A 22,779-nucleotide genomic window follows, 5' to 3' on the forward strand; every position below is an offset into this window, starting at 1 on the left:
GAAAATAAATATATTTTAAAAAGCAATTTTGATTATATGTGTAACAAATGGATATACAAAGTACCACTCAATTCATTACTTAATGATAATAAATCAACATTTTTGTCAGTTTAATGAATTCCCTCTTTAGCTTTATAATAATCATTAAAGGTTATAAGCACTGATGCAGATTTCCAAGGCAGTATAAGACTATACAATATCAAAACGCTCATCAGTTTAACATTAATGCCAATAATCCACAATAAATTACTGACCTCTAACTTTTTTCCTCTGCACTAGAACCTCAGTTAGATAAGCTTCATCTGAGCCTTTGCGTCTTCAAATGAATACATTAAATTATAATTGGTTCCTTATCTACAATGGTATTTTATAGATAAAATCATCTGAAAGACATTGGCAACTCCTTTACTAACTTAGATACATTTTAATGTGTAGATTGTTACAAAAAAAATGGAAGGAATTACCGTTATGACATACAAAGTACAACTTGGAATACAAATGAATCTACATGTTAAGTTAACTTCATGTTTGGTAGATCTAAACATTACTTTTTAAAACAGGCTCTATTAACTTGACTAAGAGTAAAGTCAGAATTAATCACACATAGTCACTGACAAAAAACACTGCCATCTTTGCATGTACCATGGCATGGAAGATCATTGCAGGCAGATGATTGGTATTCTGCCCAAAGGAGACAAGTGGCAGGACAAAAAAGCAGTTATTAAAACCCAGAAGATGAGAATGTGTCAAAAAACTTTGCGAAGATCAATAAACGGAAAATCGGTAACACTAGCCTTTACATGTTAGATAATGTAAAACAGAGTGAGAAAGTATGTAACCAGAATTCTTTAGCAAAGGCTCTTGGAAAATGATTTAAAGAATGTATTTGCAATCTTGGATGCCAACCAGAACAGTGCTTTTAAAGCACTGTATGTGTGTCATCATATCGCGCAATTTCTATGACCACATCTCCAGCAATGCAGTTCTGTATCTTAGGAATACTGCTACAAAATGGTGGCAACCACAAGAAAAAAAAAATGATGTCACAGTTACAACAAAAAATAATATTAATAAAAAACCCACTGAATACAGCAAAATACAGAAAGAAAAGAACTGGAAAATTAGATTCTCTGTTGTACAAAACCTTTAGAAAACTATAACATATGTTCCGAAAAAATTAATCAGAGCCAAAATGAACATCATATTACCAATAGCATACATGTTGCCATCAGTCAGTTAGTATTTTTACTGTACAGTTCCGGAACTTTCCCCATTAATGGTATTAAAAAGAATGTCAAACATAAGCTTTAATGCAATTTCAAGTTATTGTTCAGCCAACAGTCCACTACTGTCTGTTGCTAAATGTCATAAAATATTCTTGCTTGCTCTCTGCTTTAGGTTTAGGTTTGTTTTATTTCTCCTTTGTAAATTTGTTTCTTCTTTAATGATTCTGATTTTCTAGTAAATTTCCTAATTTATTTGTGAAACACATGATGTAATAAAATGTGTTATCATAAGTGTGTTTGCAGTATAACTTCAACTGATAAAACCTTTTTTTCTCACAAGAAACCTAGAATCCATTTATTATTTATTATTAACACAAACTAGGGACCACTTATTATTACTTTGGGTATGGTACTATTTTCAATTGAATTTGATTTTTGCTAATATGTCTGAATTATAGACTAAGGTTCATCAAAATACTCAAACAAATAAACCCTAAACTGGTCTGCTTTCTTAAAAAGGTCAAAAATATCATAGACCCATTTGGTGGAGCAATCCAAACATAATCGCTCATTTCGTTTCCCCTTCATGTAAATGTCTTAGTGATTAATAGGTGTGTGGCACTGATGGAAATTCAGTTTTCTTAGGCATCTTGAGGTATACTAGTTGGAGCCCAAACAAGAGTGACACCCTTTATGCACTCAGATTTTAGCTTTGTTTTCTATTCTATCGGCGTTTAATCTCATTCCAAGATTTATTGGTAATTTTTTAAAAAGTTTTTTTAGAAGCTCTGATAGATTTTGATTTTTAAAATTATGTATCTTTTCATAATGAATTCAGAGTTTGTAATGCCAACATCAATCTAACAAACTTGGTTTTTGTTTGGAGTGCTTTATATTTCTTTGGGATTATGGCACCCTACCAGGATTTCTTAGGGGCTAATGCAAAAGGAGTGGCAGCCCTAGGCTATTCCAAGCTGTAAATGGCTTTTTAATTGGCATCTGCACTACTTAAAGTATTCATAACAAAATACAGTAGCAAAACCATTTATGTTGAAAGTCTTTCTTTACTGTTTCTTAAAGTAGGAAAAACTCCTTCCACATCTAGCATAACAAAAAAAAAACTGAACATTCCTGTGGAGAGTCTATCAAGTTGCCGCATTCTGGCTTGTCAAAAGGAAGCTGTACAAGGAGAAACAGTTTGTGCTGGGGGAAAAAAAGAGCTGCGATTGCTTCAGAGGAACTGTTTGAAGAAGTGAACAAATGATCAAACACTTAGCTTGTTCTACATCCCTGTGCTTCATGGTTTTTTAAGAATTATCCCACATTCAAGATTCCATAAGTTTTTTTTTTAATTGTTTCCACCACTGTTGTTAACAATGGGCATATCTGCTGTTATTCTAAATAATCATAAAAATAAATGAATTAAAAATATTCAAGAAAAAATGAAAAGAATAGCTGTGGAGTAATTTTATGACATTGCGGGAAAGCTTTTCAGCTATTCATCTAATTGTTTAAACAGCTCAAAGAAGTATTCAAAAAACTGAAGGCTGACAAGAAATCAGGGCACAGTAAGACCCATTTTAATAACCTAGTCAGTTAGTTTTGTGAGTAAATATATTAAAGTAAAGGAAGCTCTGGCCCTTTCAAGTGAAGATTATTTAAACTAAATCCTCTACACTGGAGAAGATACTAGAACATATAAAGGCTCTTAATGCTATATGTGCAAATAAATTTACTTTCAAGTGAATGGATGAAAAAAATCACTTAAATACATATACAGTATACTGCAATAAAGCAATGATTAAGCAAGGAACCTTAAGTTGATTGCATCAGAATTTACATATGCTGTTCAAATTTCAAACACCATTTAAAACAGTGGGTTTTCTTTTCGGGAGTTGCACTGTGGTTTGCACCACCATACTCGTAATTCCCGTAATACTTGGTTTAAATGTGGGTCCAGTCAGTGAGTCTACGCAGATTTTCTTCAGGTGTTTTTGTTCAAATGTCTTAATATATCTAAATTACCTGTGTGGCAGATGGCTGGGGCTCTTGCCCAGCTGGGACGCTTGGAGAATGAGAAGACCGGAAGAGAGGCAATCCTCCCCTGGGACACGAGAGGGTGCTTGGATGATTGACAGAAGCACTTCCGCCACACCAGGAAGTGCGGCCGGAAGAGAATCTGGATGCACCTGGAGTGCTTCTGGTTGCCCATGCAGCACTTACGCCACACCAGGAAGTGCTGCAGGAAGATCATCAAGGAGCACCTGGAGTACATCTGGGGACAATACAAAAGGGGCAGCTTCACTCCATTCGGGGAACCGGAGTCGGGAGGAAGAGGAGAGAAGCTTGCAAGGAGAGAAGTAGAAGCGGCAGAAGTACTGGGAAAAAGAAAAGGAGAGAAAAGGACTGTGATGTGATCATTATTGTGGTTGATTTAAGAACTGTGTAAGATGTTGTGTGTTGAAAAGAGAACAAAATTAAATGTGTGTGGTTTGGGACTTCTGTGTGTCCTGTGTCTGTCTGTAGTCGGGCTGATCTTCCCCACCTGGAATAAGTAAACATGGGTGTGTGCCTGATGATGTACAAGCATACTAACCAGGTTTGGTTTGTGCCTTGCATAATTTGCTGCCAAGATATACTCTGCCTTCTGGTCACAATGGAATTAATGAATAATTAATGTAAAGACTTTCATTGCACAAGCCAAAGACTTACACGTTAGATTGATGCTCTATCTAAACTGACCTGGCATAATGGGGTATAGAAGTATGGGAACTTGTGTGATGTTTCTGAATATCACAGTTTTGGAAAAGACAGTCTTTGAAAATATTTTATTAGATGGATTGAAAATATCACTTTCCCTCTACATATAGTATCAAAGATGTACTTCAAAGGATGATGCTTTACTTGAAACTGATTTGGTATATGAGAGTCTTAAAGGGGCGGCACAGTGGCCGGGTTCGCTTCCCAGGTCCTCCCTGCGTAGAGTTTGCATGTTCTCCCCGTTTCTCCTCCCACAGTCCAAAGACATGCAGGTTAGGTGCACTGGCAATCCTAAATTGTCCCTAGTGTGTGTGTGTGTGTGCCCTGTGGTGGGCTGGCGCCCTACCCGGGATTTGTTCCTGCCTTGCGCCCTGTGTTGGCTGGGATTGGCTCCAGCAGACCCCCGTGACCCTGTGTTAGGATATAGCGGGTTGGACAATGACTGACTCTCAAAGGGAATGAGCCTCCTGATAAATGGATATCCCATCCTGGGTTAGCGCCTGCCTTCTGTCTGATGTTTCACAAAACTGTCATTGAACTACCAGGATTAGTAAATGGATGGTTAAAAGTTTTCCGCTTTACTTTTTTCTTACTCGAAAATATCTACTTGATCCAGCAGACTTCCTTCAAATAAATGAATGATGAATTATGTACTCAAAAACACCAGTGGAAATTAAGAAGAAGTGCACTTAGGACTAAAGTCAGGAAGTATTTCTTTAACCCTGGAACAATCTACTGAAACATGTAGCTGAAGCAGAAATGTTGCCAACCTTGAAAGTATATGGATGAGATATTGGAGAGCTTAGATATTAGCTAAAAAAAAAGGCTGATGGACTGAATGGTCTCCTCTCATTTTTCAAACTTCTTATGCTCTTATTTATATTTACATTTATAAGATGAGCTAATATCCAAAGCAACTTACAAAATAGGTCAACATAACCAACTAACATCAGTCTTGGGGACTGTTTAAATACAAGTGTTACAGGACAAGTTTACAAAATTGGTCACCACAAGTGAAGATCTCAAAACAAAATACAAGTGAGTAACAATTTTTAGGTTACAAAATCTAATAGCTAATATCAGTTAGACAGGAATTCACCAAACAAGAGAGTTGTCAAACGCTTCTTAAAAACACTGAGAAATTCAGAATTTCAAATGGAGGTGGACAGTTAGTATTACCAGCCAGAAGCTACACTTGAAAAGAGTTTGAACTGAGATTTGATATCACACATAGGGTAGAGTCATCAGGGTCTGTTCAACAGCAGACCTGAGTGGTCGAGAAGGAGCATAGGAACTCAGAAGTGTCTGAATATATTTAGGTACTGAACAATAGACTACATTGTAGTCAAGTATTCAAACTTAATATATTGCCACCATGGGAGGCCAATGTAGAAATTTGAAGAGAGGAGTGCCTGCATCGGTTGGTTAATTTCCAGACATGCTACTGCATTTTCAATCATCTTCAGCAGCTTGGTGACACATGTTGGTACTTCTGCCAGTAGAGATTTGGAGTAGTCCAGACATGGCGAGACCAAAGCCTAGACCAGGAGTTGTGCTGTATATCCTTTCACATATAGTGTGATCTTGTGGATGTTCTATAAAGTGAATCTGCATGACAAAGAGACTGTAGCAACATGGTCCCTGAAGAACAGCTGGTCATCATTCGCCATCCCAATGTTGCGTACAGACTTGGCAGGTGTTAGCCATAATGAGCCAAGCTGAACAGTAATGGCGTGCTGAATATATGTACGAGCTAGGATAACAAGAAGGGCAGTCTTTGCCAGGTTGAGGTGGAGATAGTGTTCCTTAATCCAGGTTGGTCACAGTGTAATCAAAGTAAATTACCAATAAAAACAATCTACAGTCTCCTGGGCTGAAAGGCTCCGTTTTTAGTAGAGGAAGAGGGCTGAGTGGAAGCCTTTTGTGTGTTTTATGTACTGCATATAAGAGATTTGATGTGCTAATATATGTGTCCCATCTTCTTGTGAGTCTTGCAGCACTTCCTTCAATAGAAGGGAGACAAATGTTAAAAACTAGTATACAAAGCACATACATTTGAGAAACATCACACATCAGACAGAGAAATATAAGCTGTTTATGAGAGAATGTTAAAGAACCGGGGTGTGAAAATGACTGGCCCTGTAACATCTTCAGACATACACAGGAGAAGCATCTGCTCATCTTCTGGAAATCGATGAAGTGAGTTCCCTCCCTCAAGGCAGCACATGTTATGAGTCTCAATTTTATCCTATCTAGATCCCAATTGGACTGTTCTTTCTGCTTTTAATGTTTTGTTATTAATATTTAATGCCATTGTGCTTATGTTGCTGCCATTTTGTATCTCTTTAGTTTTGTCAGCTTTTGTGATTATACTTTATTTTTATTTTTAGTTATTTGCATATATTTTGTTTCACTTTTTATTACTTTGTTGTGAAGAGTCCAATTTTGTTGTTTATTTTGCTCTGCATAACATTAATGTTTTTTAACATTATGTTATTATGTGTTTAGATAGATAGATAGATAGATAGATAGATAGATAGATAGATAGATAGATAGATAGATACTTTATTAATCCCAAGGGGAAATTCACATACTCCAGCAGCAGCATACTGATAAAGAAAATATTAAATTAAAGAGTGATAACAATGCAGGTATACAGACAGACAATAACTTTGTATAATGTTAACGTTTACCCCCACTGTGTGGAATTGAAGAGTCGCATAGTTTGGGGGAGGAACGATCTCCTCAGTCTGTCAGTGGAGCAGGACAGTGACAGCAGTCTGTTGCTGAAGTTGCTCCTCTGTCTTGAGATGATACTGTTTAGTGGATGCAGTGGACTCTTCATTATTGACAGGAGCCTGCTCAGTGCCCGTCGCTCTGCCACGGATGTCAAACTGTCCAGCTCCGTGCCTACAATAGAGCCTGCCTTCCTCACCAGTTTGTCCAGGCGTGAGGTATCCCTCTTCTTTATGCTGCCTCCCCAGCACACCACCGCGTAGAAAAGGCCGCTCGCCACAACCGTCTGATAGAACATCTGAAGCATCTTATTGCAGATATTAGAGGACGCCAGCCTTCTAAGGAAGTATAGTCGGCTCTGTCCTTTCTTACACAGAGCATCAGTATTGGCAGTCAAGTCCAATTTATCATCCAGCTGCACTCCCAGGTATTTATAGGTCTGCACCCTCTGCACACAGTCACCTCTATTGATCATGGGGTCCATGAGGGGCTTGGGCCTCCTAAAATCCACCACCAGCTCCTTGGTTTTGCTGGTTTATGCAATGCTGTTTAGAAATCATGGTATATTGTGTGGGCAGCACGGTGGTGCAGTAGGTAGCACTGCTGCCTCGCAGTTAGGAGACCTGGGTTCGCTTCCCGGGTCCTCCCTGCTTGGAGTTTGCATGTTCTCCTCGTGTCTGCGTGGGTTTCCTCCGGGCGCTCCGGTTTCCTCCCACAGTCCAAAGACATGCAGGTTAGGTGGATTGGTAGTTCTAAATAGGCCCTAGTGTGTGCTTAGTGTGTGGGTGTGTTTGTGTGTGTCCTGCGGTGGGTTGGTACCCTGCCCGGGATTTGTTCCTGCCTTGTGCCCTGTGTTGGCTAGGATTGGCTCCAGCAGACCCCCGTGACCCTGTGTTCGGATTCAGCGGGTTGGAAAATGAATAGATGGTATATTGTGCAGGTGACATAACGTCTATTACATATAAATTCTGCACCATTGACTCATGGAGTTGTCCTTCAGTGGAAAAAGAAATGCTTCCTTTGGATTCTCGGTAGCATAAATTTAAAATACAAATAATGAGCTTCATGTTGGTTTTTGACTTTGGCTTCAGTTTCAAGGCAGCCTCTTTTTGGTTCTCACCATAAACTTGATGCTTGGTATATTTTTGCCCCTTCAAGGTTTTGACCATTGCCTGTTGAACTTTGCTATCATTTTTCAGGTCCCTTTGGTCTCACAATAGCCTACAGTATATGTTCCTGACAGTTGATACAACATCAGTGGTGCTCCTTTGCCGTCATGTAACTACAGGTCACAGGTCATGTAGTATTATTTTATTGACAGGAGACCACCCTCTCCTCTTTGTCCAGGTCTCTGGATAATTTGAAAATCAGAGTTCATGCATTAATTATTTCAAATATCTTTTGGGGGTTATGTTCTGTCGAGCTGAAGCAAGGCAATATGGAAATACAGTATATGCATAAAACCAGGACATATAGACGAGGCAGATCATAGTAAAAATTCAAGGTTTGAAACCAACAGTCAAAACCAAACCAAGTGCCAGTTCCACAATATGAATCAGGCTTGAAGTCTCTAAGTGGATAGTAAGATCCTTTAACAAGAACAAGAAGCATACAATATAGTGTTTTTCTTACTGAATGATCATCCTTAATTTAAGAATCAGAAATGCTTGCTTGCAGTATTGAAATATAAAATATTGCATGCTTGGTGTTACATTGCACACCCTAACAACCAGCTTCTGTGTCTGGGCAATGGATGCCCAAAATAATGAACATAGTGTTGCAATATTAACAAAAACAAAACAATGAGCAAAATAAACTTGCTAAGAGTCAACATTTTACCATCGACAAACAATCCCAAAATGTTCTTTGAAGTGAAAGAGAAATAAAAGGTCGTGAATTACAGTCAGAAAAAATTCAATGAGGCAGAAAAAAAAAAAAGAAAACAAATGTCAATCATGACAAGTTATTACATTTTTGTGCATTTTCTTACTTTGATTGTTGTCGTTTGTACTGGGCTTTGGCAATCAGTTTTCATTGTATTTCCTGGATTTTAACTTTAGATTTGTTTTAAGCTTTCAAGTTCTCTTTCATCTTCTGATCCAGCAGCTGTTTGGCTATTTCTTGACCTGCCATTTCCATCTAGGCAGAACATAAACTTGAACCCTTTTAAAATAAATGACCGCCAAGAAAATTTTGACAGAAATAGAAAACTTACTAAAGAACAGACAAATGGTTCTAAATAAAACTGAATTCCAAACAGGAAATGCACGAGTAGCAACTGTCAACAAGATTCCTTTCTTTGGGTGTTGTCACAGGTGGCCAGGATGATTACCTGGCCAGGACGCCAGAAAGGACCGGAAGGTGGCGGGAATAGCTTCCAGGCCACGAGGGTACAACTGCCATGGAGCAGGAGAGGACCACGGGAAAGGAGAAAGACCTGTTGGACTTGTTGGGACCCGTGGCCACCGCCTAGGGGCGCTATAAACCTCGTGGGACCTGGATATTTTTACTTCCGCCACACTCAGCAAGATGGCGGAGGAATCTGCCAGGAAAGTCCGGAGTGTTTCCGGGGCAAAGGGCAGCACTTCCGCCACACCAGGAAGTGCTGCCGGATGGACGTCATTAGCCACCTGGAGCACATCCGGGCGGGAATAAAAGGGGCCGCCTCCTTACAGTCATGGAGCCAGAGTCGGGAGTGGGAGTAGGACGAAGCTCCCTGGAGGAGGATAGAGGCGGCAAAGGACTGAGATATTGGGGTGATTATTGCTGTGTGCATTGTGTGTAGTGTTTATTAATGGAAAATAAACGTGTGTGTTTTATAAAGAAGTGGTTTCTGACTGGTGGTGTCCGGGCAACTATCACAGTGTGTAATTATAAACTGAGCAACTTTAAGTACACGTTCTGAGTTAATAATGTTAATGTTTATAATTTTCAGAAGTAATTCTGAAGTTCATAATGGAGAGCTGCCATGTTCAAGTGGCAGCTTGCATGATGTTTTCAGACTCAATACACTAGTCCTTCATAAAGGGCCTTTGTTCAGGCACAGACTGTTGTTGGCTACTGCTTCATTTTCTATAACTGGTTATGATTTCATTTGTTTTCCTCAAGGTAAATCTGAGACTTTCAGGTAATCTTTTTCCTTCCTTACACATTTCTTCCTTATTCAGGGCTGACTCCACCTGAAACATACAGTAGATATTCTTGGGCAGTTCCCATGCTTTATTTTCATCCAATGCTATCCACTATGACTACGAATAAGGTTGGGATAAGGTTTAAAAAATAAAATAGATGACCTTTTGAGATTTTTTTCTTTAATTTATGTACTATGCATGTATTAATAAAATTACAGCCTAAAAGAAACCTTGTCCCTTGCTATTAATTATTACTTTTAGGCTGAATTAGTGGATAGCAAATCTACAATAAGAATGACAAACCAAAATGATTATTTTTGCTGCCCAAATTTTACAAAACATGAGGAAATACTTTGTGTTTTTTCAATTAGCAAAACTTTTTTAACTGGCAGTTAGTGCTTGGTTACAGAGTCATGCCAAGTAATTTGATTTTGTGTTTATGTTCACAGTCCACTACAGAGTATAACTATGCATTGAGCTAATGTATAAAAACAATGAACTACTCAGGTTCCCCAGTAAGAGCTCTTTCATTTTGTGTGTATTAGCAACATCTCTGTTTTTATTTCCCTTTTTCCAGAATTTGATCTTTGTCACCTGCAACGTTTCAGCATGTTCTGAGTAAAGGGCACAACTTGGAGTAATCAACTAAGATGAACAGGAAGAGGTATGAAAACATAATGAAAAAATACAGGCAAACTAGCACACACAATTTGTGCCCTTGTAAAAATGTATACATCCTTCAGTTAAATCCATTTGTCTTTCAGTTTGTACTACTAAGCATAAGGATAAAATGTTGAAATTGCAGTAACAATGTCTGTTGAATGTAAAGCAATAGACAGATGATCAACATATTTTCTTATCAATGAACAAACAGTAACACAATTTTAAAAAATGTTAAGGAATTTAAATTGAAATGTGGTATATTTTTCTTAGACTTACCATACTTGTAATATTATAAAATCATTTATTATAAAGTACTTTTTCCTCTGCTTGAGTAGTTGTACTCCATTATACTTAAATCATCAATCAAGCTGTTTTAATGTAACCTTTCTTTTTCCCCCAAGTGGCATCTTAATGTTTGTTTTTCATGTCTGCAAATCAACGCAGATCCTGTTTTACTTGGAAAGGCTCTAAGAAATATGCAATCTGCTAGTGAACTGTTAAAAAGGATAATAGAAATCTGTCCACGGCAATTTCTCTGCATTAAAAGGAAATCAGCTTGCTTAAGACACTTTGTTTTGTCCAAAAATAAAACAGCACCAACGCTGAAAATGCATTAAAATATAATTCCTAATACAGTATATTTCCTTAAGTTTTTATTGTAATATTTCTTTTCCAATAGGAAAATGTTAGCTCTAAATATTACAGTGTGGTGTTAACATATAAATGCTTCATCAAACATAACAGCATTCAAAGTCCTATATACCTTATTTTGAAAGTAAAACAGACACGTAATAATTCATAAGTCTAGTTGTGACAGCTGTGAATTCTATGTTTCTGTCACATTCATCATTCTCTAGCCATAATGGAAAGAATGAGGCTCAAGTCGCTGTTAAACAGAACAAAAGAAGGCTATTTTTGCCATAAACAAATCTGCAACCTTCTGCTTTCAGTCAGCAGTAAATCTGATGTGCAAACAAAATACTGTTTTACAGAATGCTTTAGACTTGTGTAACTTTTTTTATTTTTTATCTGGTACAGACAAAACTACTTAAGGTTGAAGAGTTAAACGTGTCCAGGATATGATGTACATTAGATGGAAAAACAGCAGAATCTACTGTAAATTTTTTTCTGCCTCCTACACAACATATGTTCATAATTGAATCCATCTATTTATTTTCTGAACCTGCTTATTTCATTTACAGGGTTGAAAGGAGTGTAAAGTATAAACAAACACTGGTTGAGACACAGACCATCACAGAGCATGTTAATGCACACACCCACACTCACAGTTAAGTTTCTGAATAATCAACTTTGGGAGGAAACACACACAGAAAACAGGGTCTTTGGGTGTGTAAAAAGAAAGCGCCAGTGCTGTAGAAAACATCTTTCATTGTTCCTGTTCCAAAGAAGGCAGGCACCTCTTCACCTAATGACTACAGACCAGTGGTACTTCTGTCTCACACCATAAAGACCTTTGAGAGGCTGGTCCTTGACTATATGAGTTCTCTTGTGGTAGACACCCGGACTCACTGCAGTCTGCTAATTGGACAAAGATTGGAGTGGAGGATGTAATTACTTATCAGCTCCACAAGACTTATTTGTACCTAGAAAAAGCTGGCAGCACTGTGAGGATTATGTTTTTTGATTTCTCCAGTGCCTTCATTACCATCTAGCTATCCCTGTTAAGTGGTAAACTCAGAAATATGCAGATGGATGAGATTATTTTGTTCTGGATGAGGGACTTTCTGTCAAGCAGACTGCAGTTTGTGAGACTCAAGGACTGTGCATCTGACATGGATGTGAACAACAATGGAGCACCACAAGAAACAGTCCTGTCTCCTTTTCTCCTCACTCAGTACACCCCCAATAATAAAAGTAATACCTGGTCATGTCATCTTGCAGAAATTATCATATGATTCTGCACGTATGGGAAATATTGATGCGGGAAATGAGACTGAGTATAGGGAATGAGTATAGAAGTCAAGTGGTGAACTTTGTTTCTTGGTGTAACGAAAATTGTCTGCACCTTAACATAAGCAAAACCAAGCAACTGGTTATTGACCTTTGTCACAACAAAGAGTCTATATGTCCGGTCAATAGTTAGGGAGTGGATGTAGAGGTGGTTCACTCCTACAAATACTTAGTGTGCACACGATTGACAGGTTGGACTGGTCTCATAACACAGAGGAACTATATAAGAAGGGGCAGAACAGGCTCTTCTTCCTTAGGAGACTGTATTCCTTTAATTTGGGAGAAGTGACATCCTTCACATCTTCTATAACTCTGTGATGGTAGGTGCTATTATCTACACCAGGGATTGCAAACTCCAGTCCTGGAGGGCTGCAGTGGCTGCAGGTTTTCTTTCTAATTTAATTAGTGACCTGCTTTTGGTGCTAATTAACGTCTTTTGAATTAATTTTAATTGACTTTTTTAAAGATTTGTTCCCTGGAATTTCTTCATCTTTCCTATGCATTGCTTCATTTTTTTCCTTAAACAGAAATGAAATGTGAAGTGAGTGAGCCAACAGAAGACCAAATAAGTCAGGTCCTCAAACTCCAACCAATTTCACTCCAACCAGTTGCTTAATTAGGCGCAGAGTCTTGTTGTTAATTAAACCCGTTCTTTAATTCCATGGCTTGTTGCTGCTCTCAATGTGCAATAGCAGACATTTTCAAAATTGTAGATTTTTTCTTTACTTTTCTAACAGCACTGTTAAAATGTTTTGGGACCTGAGCAGATCAACATTCCTGAGACCACCACCCTTTTTATTTTCAGATATTGTATGATGGTCACAGTTTGCTGGTGATGTTTTGGTTAATTTTGTATCTCATTATTGTTTGGCTGCTAATTAAGGAAAAAGAAACAATTATTGGGTCTGAGTCTTTAAGAGCAAGTCAATTAAAATTAATTCAAAAGAAGTTAATCAGTAGCAAAAACAGGTCACTAATTAAGAAAAGGGTTAGAATGAAAACCTACAGCACTGCAGCCCTCCAGGACTGGAGTTTGAGATCCCAGATTTACGCTGTGGTGTGCTGGCCGGGTAAAATCACTTCAAGCGAGGCCTACCAAATTAACAGGCTAATTAAAACGACAGGCTCAGTTAAGAGGCACACTCTGGACCGCCTGGAGGTAGTATTAAAAGAGAGAATGAAAAAAACAGATGCCATTACAAAGAATGCTGCACATTTTCTCTCTGATGCACTAACATTGAGTACTTTTAGCCGAGTTATTCAACAGGGGCTCCTTTATAATAGCAGCAATACACCTACATAATGCCTCACTATGACTGTAACTGCCAAGTCAGAAGTTTTTTCTTTTCCTTTCTTTTTAAATTTTCTTCGTTTTTAGTTAATCTGATGTGTGTTTAGAGCCTAATGTGTATTTATATTTATTTATTCATCTACCCATTTATGTACTTATTTATTTAATGAGCATCTATAAAAAGCCAAATTTCCCACTGTGGACAAATGAAGTTCTATCTAAAGACACATTGGCCATTTTCTATATGTTCTTGTAGTGGAGTCTGTGGTGGGTACAGCAATGCGCTATATCAGCACATGCTCCCAACCTCCTCCTCCTTGTAGTGGCACTGAGTGTTAGGTGTTGTGCAGACCAGCCTTACCACTCTTCATATTATTGTGCTTCTAAGCGGTAATAAGAAATGTATTCATACAATTATTTCTACCAGAAATTACTACTGCAATGTGTTATTCACAATCTATTCAAACCTTATTTATGAAGCTTTCAGTTAATTCCAAATCCTGCTTTAAGAATCATTGCACAAAGAAGAAAGTGTGACCACATAATTCTTGCTTTTAAGTCCTTACATTGGCTTCTAGTTAAGCTTAGGGCTAATTTCAACATCCCCTTTTTACATTTAAAGTCTTGAATATCCAAGGCTCTGTTTATCTATCTAAACCTATGATTACTTACAAACCAGAGCACACATTAGAATCTCAAAATGTCTGCCTACTAAAGATTCTAGGATTAATAAAACAACAGTGGGATGTTAAGCTTTTAGATACAGCGCTCCAAAAATGTGGAATGACCTGCCTGCTTGTACTGTATAAGAGATGCCCCTTTGATCTCAGCTTTTATATCCAGGCTGAACACTCTTGACTTCAGTCTAGCATACCTTGACTAGAGCTGCTGATTGCCGAGCATATTGTCTTTCCTTTGTTAGCTGGCTGTAGAAAAAATAAATGTAATACAATAATTACAAACCCTGTTACTGACCCTCCTCTGTTCTGTCTCCGTACCCTGCTATTTCCTTCCAAAGGAAAGACATTCTTTGGTGTTGGAAGCCTTGGAATCAATGATATAAAGATTATGTAATTATGTTAGATGGCCCAGCACAGACTTTCTTACAGAATGCCAAGAAAGGTTTGATAGTAAGTTGGCCAACGTCTCCATTACTGTGACTGTGTATGACTTTGTCTTTTGACTCTGGCTGAAATAACTGACTGTGGACTCTCTTGAGGATTATTTTTCCTGTAATGCTGCTTTTTGTTTTCCTATCCACGTTATCAGTTGGCAATAATTCCACAATTAATTAATTGTCAGATATTGCTGGGCTTCATTATGTTAATCAGTTTCGAACCACTTTGTTTCCTGTCTGTTTGATCAAAACTGTCTTTATTTGTGCTCATTATGTAAGCAGTAATTTGTGAAGTTTGTATTTGTATATACCTGTGAACTTGTCACAGTACTCTACATCTGCACTCAGTTAAGAGAGCTACACAAAAATAAGATAAGTTTAATTGAATATACAAAAATGAACTATAAAATGTATTACATAATAGTACTGTGAGGTACACTTGAGAATATATGTCATTTTTCATAGAAACACCCAGAGCAATCCCCAACTTTTTTTTCAAGTAAATGAAATGTTATTACTGACATAATTCTTTTTTTCACTGATGTAGGCACCGCAACGGTGATCTGCCACTGGCAACTTTTTCTACTGAAGATGTGATTGTTTGATTTGATACAGGATTTTTTGATTTGGTACATACTGTACTGCTTTCTGTATTGTTAAAAAGGTAATAATTTAGAAATTAATTTGCTAAATAAAATATTTATTGCTAGTGTGTGAAGCAAGCACAGTCAAACTCCTCTTAAAAGTATCATTTTTTTTTTTTTTGGAAAAAGTAGCAGCTCTCCTTTGCCTTCCACAAATAATCTAGCTCACTTTCTGCTAACAGTGTGTTGACATTTTACAGTTTCTCAAAGCGCATTGAAAGAAATACAGGAAACGTTGCAATATCATTATCACTCAGTTCCAAGGATGGTTCCCCAGGAAACCAAAAGCTACATTATCTAATATGCAAAACATTCTAAATCCTGCTTTGCTTTGAAGCTCTCCCAGAATACACTGCACTCATTTTCAGTTTGACCAAATTCAGACTAAGGCCTATTGCCTGATATCCATCAGCTGAAAAGCTTAAAAGTATTCACTATACAGTATGGAAGTAGAAACCTTGCTGACTTTTTATTCACCTTTTAATCTATATTGGGTTTACAGGGAGATCATACTGCCCTGAAAGAAAGGCTCTTCAGTGCTGCATTTAAAAAAAAAACTGTTCTTGGATTCCATCTACAGTGATCCCTCGCTATATCGCACTTCGCCTTTCGCGGCTTCACTCTATCGCGGATTTTATATGTAAGCATATTTAAATATATATCGCGGATTTTTTGCTGGTTCGCGGATTTCTGCGGACAATGGGTCTTTTAATTTCTGGTACATGCTTCCTCAGTTGGTTTGCCCAGTTGATTTCATACAAGGGACGCTATTGGCAGATGGCTGAGAAGCTACCCGGCTTACTTTTCTCTCTCTCTCTCTTGCGCTGACTTTTTCTGATCCTGGCGTAGGGGGATTGAGCAGGGGGGCTGTTCACACACCTAGACGATACGGACGCTCGTCTAAAAATGCTGAAAGATTATCTTCACGTTGGCTACCTTCTATGCAGCTGCTTCGTGAAGTGACATGCTGAACGGTGCTTCGCATACTTAAAAGCACGAAGGGCACGTATTGATTTTTTTATCTGTCTCTCTCTCTCTCTCTGCTCCTGACGGAGGGGGTGTGAGCTGCCGCCTTCAACAGCTTTGTGCCGTGGTGCTTCGCATACTTAAAAGCAAACAGCCCTATTGATTTGTTTGCTCCTTTGAAGAGGAAGATATGTTTGCATTCTTTTAATTGTGAGACTGAACTGTCATCTCTGTCTTGTCATGGAGCACAGTTTAAACTTTTGAAAAAGAGACAAATGTTTGTTTGCAGTGTTTGAATAACGTTCCTGTCTCTCTACAACCTCCTGTGTTTCTGCGCAAATCTGTGACCCAAGCATGACAATATAAAAATAACCATATAAACATATGGTTTCTACTTCGCGGATTTTCTTATTTCGCGGGTGGCTCTGGAACGCAACCCCCGCGATGGAGGAGGGATTACTGTACATGACTATTTTGTTCCCCCTTGACAATAGTTTGAAGTTATAGGTGCTGAGCCTGTGACTGGAATCTCGTCACTAAGAAATATATTTGAGCAGCTCTGATTCAGATATCATGTCATTGATTCAATACACTGTCAATAATAAAATCATAAAATTAAAAATGAATACGCATCAGTGTCTTATGATACTCAACATTTGTAGGCACATAAGGGAGAATGAAAGACTCTGTGTCACCTCCAAACAAAAATAATTAATTTAGGCTTTGTAGTTTATAAGAAGACATCAAAGACTAGTATTAATTCATTTAATAAATGAAAATGGCTTTCTGACATATGCAGCAACTCATTCTTACATATAAAGAATAAAAAAGTAGTAAATGTGAATTCTACTTTAAAAAGTCTGAATTAGCAGCCCTAATTCAGGGTGCTCATAAAAAAATGTTATGATTTACTTCATGAGGTAGAAGTACTTAAAAAACAAGTTGTGTCAGATATTTGAAATCTGAAAATGTGCATTTCAGTTTAAATTATTAAAGTCTAAATATTCTTGATTGTAATAGAAAATTGTCATATTTCACTCTCTGATAGGAGTCCATAGACAGCTACATAAAGACAACAACATTTATTTCTATAGCATATTTTATTACAGAAGATGTAAGTCAAAGTGCTTTCAAACATATCAAAGAAATAGTTACATGCAAAGAAAAACAAATTAAATTTACATAAAAATAATAATGAATAAATAGTATACAAAAGATAAATAAGTAATACACACTTATATGTGAAAGACATAATTAATAGAAGTAGAGTCCTTAAAGCTCCGGTTTCCTCCCACAGTCCAAAGGTGGATTGGCCAATCCTAAATTGACCTTGGTGTGTGGGTGTGTGTGTGCCCTGCGGTGGGCTGGCGCCCTGCCCGGGGTTTGTTCCTGCGTTGCGCCCTGTGTTGGCTGGGATTGGCTCCAGCAGACCCCCGTAACCCTATGTTAGGATATAGCAGGTTAGATAATGACTGACTCACTGAGTCCTTAAATATAGAATTTTTTTTTTTGTTTTTAAATGGCAGTCTGATGATAAGGTCAGATGGCCATGTTAGACAAATAAAAATCTGCAGGGGTTCCTGGCCAAAAGACAACCCATTCTACCTAACATAAATGTTCTTGAGTATTTCATTGTTGGTTTCTTTAGGTTTCGTCGAAACGATGTACCTATATCCTTAGTAAAGAATCAAAAGTAACATCATATTCAAAATCACTGACCTTCAAATAGTCTAAAACAATATGCCACATGCTTATGTTTCAAATTTGCCATTTTTAACCTTCTGGGAGTGGCTCTTAGAGAGCTAGGGCCATCAGTAAAGAATCAAATATCAAAAAATATTATCACATTCATAGTCAGCACCCACAAAATACCATAAAATGATACTCTATCGGCCTATATTTTGCAAGTTCTGTGAAAAGGAGTAACATTCACCTCTCGTATCTCATTACCCAAGTTCCTGGGGTCGGTTGATGTGATAGGCACAGCTTCAAGTCCTTCAAATCATTTTTGTTGAAGAGACCTATGGGTTTACTCTTTATCATAAGGGTTTCATTTTCTGCACAAAATATGGACCAAAAATGGCATAAAATTAGGGTTTTTTGGGTCTAGAAGGCCAAGGATAGGGAGTCCCTTCAAAAAGCTAAACATCTTGAATCACTAGACACCAAGATAAGTTGAACAGCATATTATATGTGGGGGTTTTCTCATATAGCCAGGCGGTATCAGAAAATACAAAAAGTTCTTATGAATACAAAAAAAATAATCTCCTGCTCTATAAAAGATATTGGCTTGCTTTACACTGTATTAAACTGGTGAAAAATGCTACTTTGAGTTTCCACATTTTGCCACATTAAGAGGTAATTTATGTCAAATGCACAGATGAGACAGTATATAATGCTGCCTGCATTTCAGGATTGAAAATTACTAAAATGTTTAGTTACAAATGGCAGTTTTCTTTACAAGGAAATAAACAAAATTCAAATTATAATAAAGAGGCTGAGTGACCAGGAAAAAGTAGTATAAAATTAATTTAAAAGCTTTAAAAATAAATAATTTAAGGTGAAAGTCTCTTCTGCTCTGCAATAGAGTGGCATTCTTCAGGCTTCCAAATCTGGTCATGTACATGACAGTGTCTAAATATTTTTGCTCCATTTTAACACTTCACTCTGATTTCAACCTGGAGGTTTCTGCACATTTCTTCTGAAGTGACAACTGAACAGGAAAAAAAATACTACTCTACTCTCCCACCTCACATATAGATGCAACTCAAAAATAAAACACCAGCCAGTATGAATTATGAATAAAGCAGAATAATTGTAGGTATAATAGGAAACAAACTGTCTTTACTTTTTTAAGATTTAATAATAATTACCACTAATGGATATCTATTAGCAGCTAACTTTAAAGTGGGTTACACTTGTGCTGGTTACAGTGGATTTAGAAAACAAATCCAAATACTGCTAAAGTTGACTAACTTTAATATAACTTATGTGCAATCTATACTCAAGTAATCTGGGAAATAAAAGTGCACAATGTTCTGCACATTAATGTTCCAGTAGTTGCACACCAATAACCTGAAGCAATTAATTTCAGAATATTTTGGCTAGCACTATGGGAAAGAAAACGTTTTCAGTAAGGCGTGTTTAATGAACTTTGTGTGCAGCTGCCCTTTGGCGTCTGAAAAAAATGTTTATTTGCTTCTGTGCAACAAAATAACATGACTGTATATCTGAATCTTTTACATGGAATGTGTTAAATTAAAGCAAATCAGAATGTTCCACACTTATGGTAGGTAACTTCTATTAAGAGCTATGATTACTCACTGAAACAGGAAGAAAACTGAGCAGCGCAACAAAAAGAAACAGATAATATTAATATAGGCTATGCTGATAAACCTTGGTGGGACATGCATGTATGAATCTCATTGTACTCTGTACACTTGATGCTGCTGCTACTACTACTACTCAGTAGTGTCATTAGAATTTGATGAGCACTGGTGTAACAAAATAAATTAGTCCCCCCATGTGCAATTAAATTAAATTCAATTAAAAAATGACCACCATCAATAAGATACGTCAATTATATAAGCTACATTAAAAGTCAATAGTCATAATTAAGCTTTATGGAGTTGTAAGAATGAGAGCACCATTAACCTTTTCATTCTGATGTCAAGTAGACAAGTATGTTAATAATAAAGCCTTGTAAAACACCAGCCATGCAGTCCCATTGGCACCAAGCCTCATGGCTCCGGTGCAATTGTCGCACACAAAGTGCCTGGTGTTACTCCACTGTTGCTACTACTACAACTACTACATTCTTCAGTCAAGTCACAGTGGTAACTTAGCTAACATTTTATATTTACATCACTAACATAAGCCATGAAGAGGCATTACATATGTACAGGAGTTATTTAATGATCTAAGGCAAATATTCTAGAAAAACCCTTCCTGGTATTTTGCATGTTATTCTGCTACACTCCACCAAATCAAGACCTGCAAAACATCATACATTAGCCCAGTATTACTGTACATTGTTTTTTCTTCTTGTAAAAATAATGTATGTTCATCCACATCTCTTGCTGCTCTTCCTCTTTCACGGCATGCTTTTTGAAATATACTGATGTAATTAGGTCAAGCCTTTCTCCTTAATCTATGTGTTGCAGTTGGCAGCTAATTTTTTGTTCTTAATGCTATTTTAACCCATGCACTGTTTTATTTTAAATAGGTAAATTTGCCATTTTCACCCTTAGTCTACACTCAATCACCCAAATGGAAAAGTCAAGAAACATATTTTCAGAAGGGTTTGCAAATTTATTAATAATCAAAAACTGAAGTCTCTCATTCTTTAAGTATTCAGACCCTTTTCTTTGGCACTCCATCCTATTGTTTTAATTATCTTTGGGTTGTGCCTCGAACTTGACTGTAGTCCACCTTTGAATACTGACTTGAATTGATGGTACATCTTTAGAAATTCACAGACCTAGGTATTTAAGATTTCATACTTTACTCTGCATGTCAAGACAAAAACCTAATACATAAAGTCCAAGGAACTCTCTGCAGACCTCCATGACCAACTTATTTTGTGGCAAGGGAATAAAATCATTTCTAAAGCTTTGAGCGTTCTCAAGAGCACAGCAGTCTCAAAAATTGTAAAATGGAAGAAGTGTGGAAACACCAGGATTCTTCCTAGAGTTGGCCATTTGGTCAAACTGAGTAACTGGACATGATGGGCCTTGGTCAGGGATGTGACCCAAGAACTCAATGGTCACTCTAACAGAGTTTCAGAGGTCCTTTGCTGAGATGGGAGAACCTGTCAGAAGGACAATCATCTCAACAGTAGTGTTGATTGACGAAATTCTACAAAACATTTTTTGCAGCAAATTTTCTTTGTACACCAGTGAATTTGTTTGCACACATACTTTCCTGGGAAATCTTAGATGGCATAGAAAACCCTTTTTTTTTTTTTAACCAGCACCCCATGATGCTTTGCAAAGCCATTGTGAATTTACAGAGCTGTAGAAGCCAGGTGCAGAACTTGCACACATGCATGTGTACTTCACATCTGCCCATTTTAAGTCGCTTCCTGATCTGCAACTTAACAGTGTCCCTAACACTGGTCTCATGTGTATATTTGTTTCCTGTATCTGAGGATCATCACTTGCTCAACTAATGTAAATAAACTGTAAAGATTAAGCAACCCGTTGAATAAATATTAAAGGCAAAATTGTTGACATAACCAATAAAAGTACTAAACTACTTTGCATTATGGCTCAAAACTGAAAAAAAACAACAACTTACTTTGAACTGTTGACTGATTAGTGTTTCACTGTTTATCCAATTGCTTCGGTTACATAAAACTGTTCAATAAACTAACTGAAATAAACTAATATGCATAGTCAACTAATAACTGTTATTTCTTCTTGATAGAAAAATATTAATATGTTTGAAGGGGGTACGATGTACAGTAATCCCTCCTCCATCGCGGGGGTTGCGTTCCAGAGCCACCCGCGAAATAAGAAAATCCGTGAAGTAGAAACCATATGTTTATATGGTTATTTTTATATTGTCATGCTTGGGTCACAGATTTGCGCAGAAACACAGGAGGTTGTAGAGAGACAGGAACGTTATTCAAACACTGCAAACAAACATTTGTCTCTTTTTTAAAAGTTTAAACTGTGCTCCATGACAAGACAGAGATGACAGTTCAGTCTCACAATTAAAAGAATGCAAACATATCTTCCTCTTCAAAGGAGCAAACAAATCAATAGTGCTGTTTGGCTTTTAAGTATGCGAAGCACCACGGCACAAAGCTGTTGAAGGCGGCAGCTCACACCCCCTCCGTCAGGAGCAGAGAGAGAGAGAGAGAGATAGAGAGAGACAGATAAAAAAATCAATACGTGCCCTTCGTGCTTTTAAGTATGCGAAGCACCGTTCAGCATGTCGTTTCAGGAAGCAGCTGCACAAAAGATAGCAAACGTGAAGATAATCTTTCAGCATTTTTAGACGAGTGTCCGTATCGTCTAGGTGTGCGAACAGCCCCTCTGCTCACACCCCCCTACGTCAGCTCAAGGGAGAGAGAGAGAAAGTAAGTTGGGTAGCTTCTCAGCCATCTGCCAATAGCGTCCCTTGTATGAAATCAACTGGGCAAACCAACTGAGGAAGCATGTACCAGAAATTAAAAGACCCATTGTCCGCAGAAACCCGCGAAGCAGCGAAAAATCCGCGATATATATTTAAATATGCTTACATATAAAATCCGCAATGGAGTGAAGCC

Source organism: Erpetoichthys calabaricus, chromosome 3, assembly GCF_900747795.2.
Source record: "Erpetoichthys calabaricus chromosome 3, fErpCal1.3, whole genome shotgun sequence".
NCBI lineage: Eukaryota > Metazoa > Chordata > Cladistia > Polypteriformes > Polypteridae > Erpetoichthys > Erpetoichthys calabaricus.